Source organism: Anomaloglossus baeobatrachus, chromosome 2 (assembly GCF_048569485.1).
Source record: "Anomaloglossus baeobatrachus isolate aAnoBae1 chromosome 2, aAnoBae1.hap1, whole genome shotgun sequence".
Classification (NCBI taxonomy): Eukaryota; Metazoa; Chordata; class Amphibia; order Anura; family Aromobatidae; genus Anomaloglossus; species Anomaloglossus baeobatrachus.
The window spans coordinates 286,463,062-286,475,745 of record NC_134354.1 but is presented as its reverse complement, the minus strand read 5'-3'; the positions used below and the strand labels follow the sequence as shown (position 1 = coordinate 286,475,745).

Genomic DNA, 12,684 nt, shown 5'->3' with positions numbered 1-12,684 from the left:
TATTAAATGTAGAATGAGATGTAGGAGCGTCAATGCTCTACAAAGTCAATAATAATAATAATAATAATAATGAACCCAACTCTCAATGTAGAGAATCAAAAACTGTAGAGGAACCATTGCTGAAGAACTGTGCAACTAAAGCTTATACAAATGGTCCATAAAGATCATATCTCAAATAAAAGTGTAATTAATGTGCTTCCTCTGTCCCTTGGCTGCTCTTTGTGTATTTGTTTGCTTTTTACTCTGTTTCACTGATCCTAAAGTGGGCTTTACACTCTGCGATCTCGCTAGCGAGATCGAAAGCGATCGTACCCGCACCCGTCGGTTGTGCGACACAGGCAAATCGCTGCCTGTCGCGCACAACCTCGCTTACCCCCGTCACACGCACTTACCTGTCCTGCGACGTCGCTTTGGCCGGCGATCCGCCTTCTTTCTAAGGGGGCGGGTCGTGCGGCGTCACAGCGACATCACACGGCAGCCGTTCAATAGAAGTGGAGGGGCGGAGATGAGCGGGACGTAAACATCCCGCCCACCTCCTTCCTTCCGCATAGCCGGTGGAGGCAGGTAAGGAGATGTTCCTCACTCCTGCGGTGTCACACACAGCAATGTGTGCTGCCGCAGGAACGAGGAACAACATCACTAATTAGAAGAAAACGATTTTTTGTTTTAGGACAACCTCTCCGCGGCAAACGATTTTTGCCACTTTTGCGATCGTTTTAGGTCGCACATAAGTGTCACACAATGCGATATCATTAATGATGCCGGATGTGCGTCACAAACAACGTGACCCAGATGATAATTCATTAACGATATCGTAGCATGTAAAGCCCGCTTAAATCTTGTTTCCTGTTCTCAGTAACTGTATTTGTCTACAGTGATAAATTCACTTCAACAGCGCTGCAGCCAATCAGTGCCCTCTGCCTGAGTTTACGAAAAGAGCTGCTCAAAGCCGCTGAGATCAGTAAATGGCAGAAGCACTGTTGACGTTACGTCACCTCAGCAAATAATAACAGACACTGAGAGCAGCGGCAGAGACCCAGCACTGGACCTGTGGAGAGTGAGTGTTTTTTTTTAACAAACTGCATCCAGAAAACCCATTTAAAAGGCACCCTGAGGTCTATTCTATGAACATTTGATGCCTAGCTGAGCAATATGCATTATTCTTTCTTTAAGAAGCCATTTACATGGGTTTCTCAGGGCAATAATTATAGTAGAGGTTACCCACTTAAGCTACTGATGGTTGAGTGGGCATTACCATCCGTTTCTGGTATGTCATGGCACAGACCAGTATGTACCGGCACAGGACCTGGGGATGATCAAAGTTATGATTATTTCCTTTTTCCAACTATACTTCAGGCCACATTCCAACTACACGTGTATGAGCAAAGCCATGCACATCTAGTCTGAATGAAGCTGGAAGTATGAAGATCACATACTCGTGGTTACATGACCGACCACTGTCACAGTCACCACAAAAGAATTCTCACAGCATATGATGTGCGCTGTGAGGATTCAGAAGTCTGCAGTCACATAGAATGGACAACCCCTTTAACCCCTTCATACCCCAGCCTGTTTTCACCTTTATGACCAGTCCCATTTTTGCAATTCTGACTAGTGTCACTACATATATGAGGTAATGAGGTAATAATTATGGAACGCTTCAATGCATCTCGGAAATTTTTAACACTAAAATGTTTTAGCCCCAGATTTCCAATTTTCACAAGGGGAATAGGTAAAAAAGGTCCCATAATGTGTTACACAATTTTTCCTAAAATTGCCATCTTCAGCTTTTCTCCGGGAAGACGGCAGCTGGTAAATATCAGACAATGGTTATGGCCTTACATTAGCAGCTTCACTTAAGCACTGAAAAAAAAAATAAAAAAACTCTGGACCCCTTCACGACCGGCCGATTTTTCGCTTTCCGGTTTTTTTTGCCATTCTTCTTCTGAGAGACGTAACTTTTTTATTTTTCAGTCAATATGGTCATGTGAGGGCTCATTTTTTGCGGAACGAGCTGTACTTTTAAATGAAACTAAATATAGTGTACTGGAAAACGGCAAAAAAAATTCAAATGCAGAAAAATTGCAAAAAAAGTGTGATAACACTATTGTTTTTGAGATATTTTATTCACTGTGTTCACTATATGGTAAAACTGATGTGTGGGTGTGATGCCTCGGGTCAGTGCGAGTTCGTAGACACCAAACATGTATAGGTTTACTTTTATATAAGGGGTTAAAAAAAATCGGACGTTTGTCCGAAAGAAGTGGCGCACGTTTTACACCATATTTCGTGACCCGTAGCGTTCTCATTTTTCAGGATCTATGCCTCAGTGACAGCTTATTTTTTGCATCTCAAGCTGACGTTTTTAACTGTACCATTTTTGTATTTAAAATATTTTTTATTTTGAAAATTTGTGGGGAAGTACAAATTTGAAGGAGTTGTATTGTCATTGCATTAATCATTCTTATGTTCTATAATCTTACCATTTAAGTACTATAAAAATGGGAAAGGGAGTAAGGATAGGAAGAGGAGTATGGGGTTGAGGAGAGTAGTGACATTTTTATTGGGGAAACTGGTAAGAGGGGGAAGGAAAAAGGGAGGGAAACTGGGAAAGGGAGAACATCTAATAAGTTGGTTGCAATATGAGAGAGAATATGAGGATTAAACATAAACAACAGTTATAATTGGGAACTATGAAATATATCACATTTGTCAACGTCTAGAGGATGTCAGTATTATAAGAAAACCCGAGCTGAAGGCTAAATAATAAGATGAACACAAAGACAACCACGTTAGAATTCAATTAGTAGGATCATCTGATCTCATGTAACGCCTTGGCAGTATTGATTCCATGGATTCCACTGCCGGAAATATTTAGGGAAATTATTGTTAATAGTGGCATAATGTTTCTCAAAATTGTTGTGTTGGGCTAATGCTTCAATAAGTTGTGTAATAGATGGAGGGAGGGGATTTTTCCAGTTGGCTGCAATAAGGGATCTGGTGGTGAGGAAGATGTGGATAATAACAAATTTGAAGGATGGATTAATCTGGTCAAGGTCTAGAGAGAGGAGAGCTAATTGGGTGGTAATAACTATGTTGGAATGGGTGATTTGATTAATTAGTTTGGATATTTCTATCCAGAGGTTTTTTAATATTGGGCAATCCCAGAAAATGTGCAGTAGGCTACCGGTGCTGTTACAGTTCCTCCAGCATGAGGAGGAGTTGTTTTTATTAATTTGGTGGAGCCTGAGTGGAGTAAAATATCATCGGGTGAGAAGTTTGTAGTGGGATTCTAAAAGAGAAGAGCAAATAGTTGAGGAATTTGTTGCTTTTAAACCGATCTGCCAATTCTCTTCAGAAAAGGATTGCTTTAGGTCCTTCTCCCAATCCAGCATGTATTTCAGTTTCTCGAAATTTAGATCTTCTATTAAATGTTGATATATTTTTTGGTTTTTCCAAATAGGCACACTATTTGGGTTGCAGAATAATGTATCAATTATCTCTGGGAGGGGATTGTTATTATTAAGGATTTTACGCAGGGATTCTCTGATGGAAATAAGAGTTTTAAAATCTGAGTCGGGTATTTTATGCTTAATTTTAATATCCAGAAAAGAGATAAAATCCAAACCATCATGAATGTCGCTTATTTTGTTTAGTTGTGAGTTGTGCCATGAGGTCGGTATCTTCTGGTTTGCGATAATAGCTAGGAAGTTGAGACTAAAGTTTCTAATTTAACTGTACCATTTTTGCGCAGATTCTACGTTTTGATCGCCTCTTATTGCATTTTGCACAAAAGTTGTGGTGACAAAAAAACGTCATTTTGGCGTTTGGAATTTTTTTGCCGCTACACTGTTTACCGATCAGATTAATTGATTTTATATTTTGATAGATCGGGCGTTTCTGACCACGGCGATACCATATGTGTGTATATTTATTTTTTTTTTAACTCTTTAATTTTCAGTGGGGCGAAAGGGGGGTGATTTGAACTTTTAGGTTTTTGGTTTTTTTAATTTTTTAAAACTTTTTTTTTTCCTTTTTTTTATTTTACTAGTCCCACTAGGGGGCTATAGCGATCAACAATCCAATCGCTCTGCCCTATCTGCTGATCACAGCTACACAGCTGTAAACAGCAGATACGCTCACTTTCTGCTTCACTCGGCTCCGGGCCGAGTGAAACTGAAAGTAATTCAAGTGTAGTACAGGAGTCATCACATGACCCTGTGATACCATGACAACCACCAGAAGTCACGTGATCATGTCACGTGACTTCCGGTATCGGCCGGTAAGTAAAAGTTTACCGCGATCGCAATTATAATGGTGCTGTCACATATTGACATCGCCATTTAAGGGGTTAAACGGCATGAACAGATAACGATTCTGCTCGTGCCTAGCAGGCAGACATCTCAGCTGTGAAAATCAGCTGAGATGTGCGCCAATCGCGGCATGCTGCCGGCAGCAGACCACGGGCAGTAACATTATGACCGTTAGGACGTAATATTACTGCCCGCGGTCGTTAAGGGGTTAATTGCACAACTTTTGTATTGCCATAATAGTACTGTAATCAAACTGTAATTTTAAACTCTATGTAAACTGTAAAAACAATTCCCAAAAAACAATGTCAGAATTATGTTTTTTATTAGCAATTGCACTGTCCTTGGAGTTTTGTTTTCCATTTTCCAGTACACTTTATGGTAAAATGAATGGGGTCATTTAAAAGTACAACTTGTCATTTGAAAAACAAGGCCTCATACGTCTATGTGGACAGAAAAATGAAAACGTTATGGCTCTTGGAAGAAGGGGAGTAAAAAACTGAACCATATAGGCTGAATATGGCTATGCTAAAGAAACTAAAGACATGTATGTACAGGAGTATTCATGCTGATTAAAGCTTTATCTTGGTTCTAGAAATGCATTTAGCATTTTTGGAAATCGAGTGTTGACATCGTTTGCAAATGAGCTGCAAGTGCCTTGTGGTGGGACATTGCACTCCCAGTTTTCCTGGCTGTTGTATAGCTCTCTGTTCTCTGCCTGCCTCCTGTGTCTGAATGACAATACACTCTTAGGCTATGTGCGCACGTTGCGTACAGTCACTGCAGAAATTTCTGCAGCGATCTGAAGAGCACACGTGCGCTTCAAATCGCTGCAGAAAATGTCCATAGTGAGAAAAAAAAAAAGCCGATTCCATGCGCTCTGCCTGCAGCTCCTGCCATAGACAGAGCAGGAGCTGCCGGCAAAGAGCACGGAAGAAGTGACATGTCACTTCTTAGAACGCGCGCTCCGGGCAGCAGCCGAAGCGCTGCGCTCTAAGACGCCACGTGCGCACGGCCCCTGCACAATCTCCATAGATTGTGCAGGGGACGCAGGACGCATGCAGTTACGCTGCGCTGCAGAGCGCAGCGTAACTGCATGAATTACGCACACGTGCGCACATAGCCTTATATCAGTGACTTGCCTTCCTAGTGAGATCTCTTGCCAGCATTGGGGGTGCTGCCACATGACGTCGCAAGACTCAATCTGTAACAATCTGCCCCTCCTATGGTGGAGGAACTGTCTGTTTTCATTCTAAAGAACCCTGTACACATTAGACTAAAGTCAGCTGAACCTGCAAATATTGATGGAATTGTCCAATAGTTTAATAAGTATAGAGGTTGATCGGTTGATTGTGTGGTGAAAATGACCTAGCAACTTGATTATTTAGATCAGTATGATTGTGGTGATACCAAACATAAGATTTTTTTTACATACACTGGAGATCAAAATTAGAGGAAAAATACACAATTTCTTAAATGTTAAGGTCATTGTGTAATCCTATTTGATTATATCCTAACATGAGTAAACTATCAGTATTTTAAGCTTATTTAATACATTTAATTTATTGTAAAGCACATAATAAAAATGTAATGAGATAAATGAAAAAGAACACTGGTCAAAATTAGAGAACACTTCCAGATACCTGCAAGTTATTGGTGTTAATCTGGCACCTGGTGCTAATTTCCTTAATTATCTGACAAACCCTATTTAACTGGCAGCCTAACTTTCCAGTTTTCACTGACTTTGCAAAAATGGTGTGCTATTCCAAAGTGACTGAAACCCTCTGGCAGCAGGTTGTCCAAATGAAGGCCAAAGAGGTGACCCTATCAGCCATAGCAAGAGAAGTTGGTTGTTCCAAGTCTGTGATTTTGAGACTATTGCATATTTAGAACATCACAAACTCTTTTAAGTCTCCCACCTGTAAGACTGAACCCAAAGTGTGTTAAGAAGTCAGTGAAAGGTGGTGGAGTCAGTGAAATGTGGTAAGAAGTCAGTGAAGTGTCATGGTTTGGGGAATGTTTTCTGCAGCAGTAGTTGGACCTCTAATACAGCTAAATGGCAGAGTGAATGCAAGTGTGTATCAGAATTTTCTTCAACAACACATGGTTCCTTACTTGCATTCATCACTCAATCAGCCAGCAATTTTAAAGCATGACAATGCCCCCATCACACAACAAAACGAGTAAAGCAGTTCCTTGAAACAGAAAACATTGAAACAATGAAATGGCCTGCCCATAGTCCTGATCTGAACCCTATAGAAAACCTCTGGAAAATCCTAGGTGATAAAGTTATGGCCAAGAAACCCACAACAGTCAAAAAACTGTGTAAGAGACTGGAAAAAGAGTGGACCAAAATAACACCAGAGCAGTGTGAAAGACTAGTGATGTCCTGTGGTTGCAGATGTGCTGAAGTCATTCAAAGAAAAGGCTTGTACGCTTCCTACTGATTGGTGATGGTTGTTACTTTAACAACAATCCAGGAGGGGACCCACAGGACCGTGCACCAGACTCCCCCGAGGAGGCAACCGCGAGCTAACCCCTATACAGGGACTGTCGGCGCAATCTCAGAAGGCCTAAATGCATGACAGCCGGAATTATCAGGGTAATAATAATAATCTTTATTTCTATAGCGCCAACATATTCTGCAGCGCTTTACAATTCAGGAGGCTCATATACATATACATATCATATACATAAACATATACAAACAAGTAACAATTATAGAAGATACAATATTTAAAGGGAAAAAAGGCAACCCTGCTCATGAGAGCTTACAATCTACAATGAGATGGGGGGCGGGGCAAGGTACAAGTGCGTATTTACAATAACAATCCAGCCATCTCAAGGAAATGAGGGAAAGATAATGGCTTCCTAGACCAATAGGCCAGAGCCTTGAGATGCATTTGGGTGCCATGGAGTTTGACGTGGGGTTATGTTCTGAGAAGTTGTAGAGGGATTAGGTGAAATTAGTTTGGCTAGGGAGTGTGATAGGCCGCCCTAAAAAGATGCGTTTTTAAGGAGCGTCTGAAGCTTAGTAAGTTGTGATTTGTCCTAACTTCTTGGGGTAGAGCGTTCCAGAGGTTTGGCGCAGCTCGGAAGAAGTCTTGGATTCGGGAGTGGGAAGTTCGCCTTAGTGTGGATGTTAGTTGAAAGTCATTTGCAGAGCGTAGAGAATGGGTGGGATGATAGACAGAGAGGAGGGTGGAGATGTAGGGGGGTGCCGCACTGTGGAGAGCTTTGTGGGTAAGAACAAGCAGTTTGAATTGGATCCTGTGATATATGGGCAGCCAGTGCAATGACTGGCACAGAGCAGAGGCATCCGAGTAGCGGTTAGCCAGATAGGTGACCCTGGCTGCTGCATTAAGGATGGACTATAGAGGAGAGAGTCTAGTTAGGGGTAGACCAATTAATAAAGAGTTACAGTAGTCAAGGCGAGAGTGGATCAGGGCCACGGTGAGGGTTTTTGGCGTTTCCATTGTGAGAAAGGGGCGGATTCTAGAGATGTTCTTGAGGTGCAAGGGTACACTGGGTAGTGTCCTATTCGGGTCCACGGTAGAAGCCGTAACTAGCCTGAGACAGATGCAGACTGGCGGGATCAGGACGAAGGCCAGGACTGAAGACAGGTGCAGGCTGATGGAATCAGGAGGAGTCCACAGCTGGCTGTTACAGGAGGTGACCAGAGGAGATGGAAAGATGGACGTACTTAGACAGGCACTCAGGATTTGCTGGTAGAGACAGACTTAATTGAGGCATAGCGGGACCTGAACAACTAGCACAGAGACAAGGCTACAGAGACACATTGAACAAGCACCACCCAAAGGAAAAGGAAGTCTTAAGTACCCAGTACCTGTCAGCAGCAATATCCGGATAAATGGTGCTGGCCCTTTAAGAAAAGGTGAGAGCATGCGCCCGTGCCCTAGTGCGCATGCGTGAACCCCGAGACCCGGACGCCAGAGCTGGAGACACAGGAGAGGAGGCAGAATGCAGGTGCGCAGGATACCGTGCGGGGAGCATGGCGCGACGCTGGGACCGATGGGAAGGAGGCGCAGGTGGTGCCGCTGGAGGAGAGCAGGCAAAGCGGTTGCGAGCAGAGCGCACGGGAACCAGAGCGGTGAGTGACGGGCGATGAAGCCGCCCCGGGTGCGTGACAGTTACCTTCAGAAAATTTTCTTTTAAATTCATTCTCTGTGCATCAGTCATTATTGTTCTCTAATTATGATCAGCACATTTTGGGCAAAATAAAAGTTTAATGTTGATAAATTTTGGATCTATTGTAAAACCTGTAATACACTGTTCTAGTAGCATGGTGTACCCCTTACAAAAACCTTCAACTGTTAATCAATAGATTACATAATTTCGGAAAAAATCAAGTGATCATACATTGTTTTCTAATTTTGATCTCCAGTATATATATATATATATATATATATATATATATATATATATATATTAATGGTTAAAAAATATCAGTATATTGTTGCCATTGTCGTAGATGTGAAAATATTACCTTACACATTGTAATGCAAGTCACTACTCACGGACAAGCTTTGAGGCAGGGTATTGAAACTATTCGAGGTCAAATACCAAGACAGCATAAAGATAAACAAAAGGGAAAAGACAAAGGTATAGTCAGGTCATTGTCCGGGGTTTGAATACCAGGAGGATAGTGGATCAAAGCAAAGAGACAAGGTCAGGTAGTAATAGACCTATACATGCACCCTTCGTCAAGAATTAAGCTAAATAATAATTTAAGCGATTCTTTTGACACCCAGAACGGAACTAGGCAGGGGTGCCCATTATCCCCCCTCCTCTTTGTTCTGGCGATAGAACCCCTAATACAAGCAATTAGAAACTGTGATAGAATTCAAGGGTTTAAGATAGGGGAGACCACACATAAAACTGCAGCATTTGCTGAGGACCTCTTGATAATCATGTCCCGACCGAGTACAGGCCTTTTTCGCTCTCATGTCCATTCTGGAAGAATTTGGTTATCTGTCCAATTTTAAAATCAATCTTTCCAAATCCGAAGCTCTCAGTTTAAACATTCCCACCCACTCAATTAAATACTTCAAGTCTAACTTCCCATTTAGCTGGCCATCTAAATACATTACTTACTTAGGCATCGAGATTGGAAGGAATCCTGCAGAACTTTTTGAATTTAATTTCAACCCTCTCTTTCCCAAGATTTCAGAATGCATCAAGTCCTGGAGAGCACCATTCTTGTCATGGATTGGGAGGAAAAACTTAGTAAAGAGTATAATCTTGCCGAAATTCATCTACTTGTTCCAGATGCTTCCCATCTTGGTCCCAAAGTCCTTTTTATCCAAGGCTAACTCATTTATCCATAACTATATTTGGAATAACAATAGGCCACGTATTCATTCTCACACCCTTTCTCTACCCAAAAGTAAAGGGGGAATGGGCGCTCCGAACCTACACAAATACTACCAGGCTGCTCTGGCTTATAGAATCCTTGAGTGGTTCCGGGAATCCAAAGGAAAACAGTGGGTTGCTATTGAGGACCATATGTCCTCTACCCCCCTTCGCTCTTTAGCATGCTCACCACGTGGCTATGGACCTAAAAGGAAAATAAACAACCACCTAACTAGATCTGCAGTATTGGGCTGGAGAACTCTATCTACTACACTAGCACCTCCTCTATCCCCCCTGACTCGTGTCTCGGACATACTCGAGATACACACTCTGAACCCTAACACAAGGACCGCAGGCCAATCTCCTAATTTAGATATTACGGTTGACAGCTTACTAACAGAGGGCTCGTTAATGACCTACCAAGAGATGAGAGAAATTCCTGCTCTTGCAAATTTAACTTTCCTTCATTATAACAGGTTAAAAAATGTCATCCTTCACTCTCACTCTGGCAGTAGCCTGCTTAGACCATCCACAAAATCTGAGTCCTTGTGTTCTCAGTTGAATCCCCCAGGAAGGTCCTCTCGCAAGCTTACAACTTGCTTCTCACCCGGAATTCTACGTCGAGAAGAGCTTTTGTGTCTGTCCTGCTGGGAGAAAGACCTAGGTACTACATTTTCGGACTCTCAAATTAACCTCATATACAACCTTTCACATGGTCCCTCACACTGCATTAGGTTCCAGGAAAACTCATACAAAATAGTCTCCCGCTGGTACACAACCCCACTTCAATCACACCAATGGGGGGGGCGTGGCCTGCACGCTGATGGCACTGGTCACCTAGGAACTGAGCTCCAGCCACAGTGACTCAGAAACAGCTCAGAACAGCTCACCAGAGACTCCAAATTCTCACTGCATGGTGGGTAATCACAGAGATAACCCCCTGGAGCTAGATATGACAAAGGGAAAGTCCCAAAAGAGGCCTTCTCCAGCGAAAGTGACAGATTTCTTTATTAGTGAGAGGTCACACAGTCAGACGCTCCAGCGATCCCACCAGCAACCTGACCTGGCAGGGATCGCTGGAGCATCGCTACACGGGTTGCTGGTGAGCTGTCACACAGGCAGATCTCACCAGCAACCAGTGACCAGCCCCCAGCCAGCAGCGACGCACTGAAGCGATGCTGCGCTTGGTAACTAAGGTAAATATCGGGTAACCAACCCGATATTTACCTTGGTTACCAGCGCACGCAGCTACACGTGCAGAGAGCAGGGAGCAGCGCACACTGCTTAGTGCTGGCTCCCTGCTCTCCTAGCTACAGTACACATCGGGTTAATTACCCGATGTGTGCTGTAGCTACACGTGCAGAGAGCAGGGAGCAGCGCACACTTCTTAGCGCTGGCTCCCTGCTCTCCTAGTTACAGCACACATCGGGTTAATTACCCGATGTGTGCTGTAGCTACACGTGCAGAGAGCAGGGAGCAGCGCACACTGCTTAGCGCTGGCTCCTGTTAGGACCAGGAGGACGGGTAGGCCCCGGAGGTGGATCCACTGGACTGAGCACCCCACCGAGGGCAAGGTGCCTGGTAGCCGGAGCACTACGGGTAGCAGGACAGTCCGTTCAGAGGAGTGGAGTGAAGAAGTCCCTGGGACCACGGAGTCTCTGAAGGTAGTCCGGGTGACGGAGCTCAGATTCGGAGGCCGAGATGATGTCAGGCAGAGTCCGGAACCAGTTGAGCGAGGAGGTCGGTCACCACACGGATCCAGGGATCGGAGATGGTAGGGACTGACGAGATGGCGGACAGTCACCGTTCGGGGTTCTGGAAGCGTCAGGACCGGTTGGCGAGACAGGAGCGACTCTACAAGAGAGATAGGTAAGTACGGGACAAGGCACAGGGAGACCTGACTCCTAGCTTAGCAAACACGAAGAACAGGCCCCGCCCACTTAGAAAGGATCCCCCTATATACCCTGTACCTGAATCTTCAATATCCTGTTGGAGGACGCTGGCCCTTTAAGAGAGGGTCAATGACCGCACGCGCGCCCTAATGCGCATGCGCGAGGCCCGGGTGCCAGAAGCCAGAGCAGTAAGCGGTGCACAGGACGCAGGAGTGCCGGGCTGGCTCAGCATCGCAGACGGGCGCCGGGAGCGGGGACCATGTTGCCTGGAGGACGCAGGTGAGGGAGCATGGAGGCCGTGGAGCGGGGGACCGGGGAGCGTGGCACGGGAGCGGGGAAGCATGGCAGGGGAGCCGGGAAACATGGCAGGGGAGCCGGGAAGCGTGGCAGGGGAGCCGGGGAGCATGGCACGGGAGCTGGGGAGCGTGACAGTACCCCCTCCCCCACGCCCCCCTCCCCGCAACCGGGACAGGAAGGCACGTATCAGAGGAGTACCCACATTCTCCCGGGGTTCCCAGGACCTATCCTCAGGACCATACCCAGCCCAGTCCATCAGGAAGAACTGTCGGCCCCGCACGGTCTTCATGGCCACGATATCCCTTACCGCATAGATGTCATCGTCAGCAATAGGAGGTGGAGCAGAACTGGCAGCAGCGGAGAAGGGACCAAGGACAACTGGCTTGAGCAGGGAGACGTGGAAGGAGTTGGGTATCCTCATCGTGGCCGGGAGCTGCAGCTTGTAGGAGACCTCATTGATCTTGGCGATGACTTTAAACGGCCCGATGTATCGAGGACCCAGCTTGTACGATGGTAGCTCCAATCGGACATATTTGGAAGCAAGCCAGACCAGATCTCCTGGAGAGAAACACGGAGGATCTAGACGCCTCTTGTCCGCGTGTCTCTTCATCTGCAGGGAAGCGCGTCCAAGGGACGTCTTGACAGAGTCCCAAATTGTTGAAAAGTCACGGACTACGGTACCAGCAGCGGGGACATCCGAGGACGAAGATACAGGTAATGGGACGGAAGGCTGAAGTCCGTAAACGACATGGAAGGGAGAGCTGGAGGAGGACTCACTGACGTGATGGTTATGGGAGAATTCAGCCCAGGGA

The 12,684-nt window shown here is 45.0% G+C and overlaps 1 protein-coding gene across 1 annotated transcript in view; it reads right to left on the bottom strand.

Moving 5' to 3' along the window:
- PLCXD2 (phosphatidylinositol specific phospholipase C X domain containing 2) overlaps positions 1-12,684 on the bottom strand; it is a 100,184-nt gene that overhangs the window by 49,482 nt on the left and 38,018 nt on the right. The window lies entirely within an intron of this gene.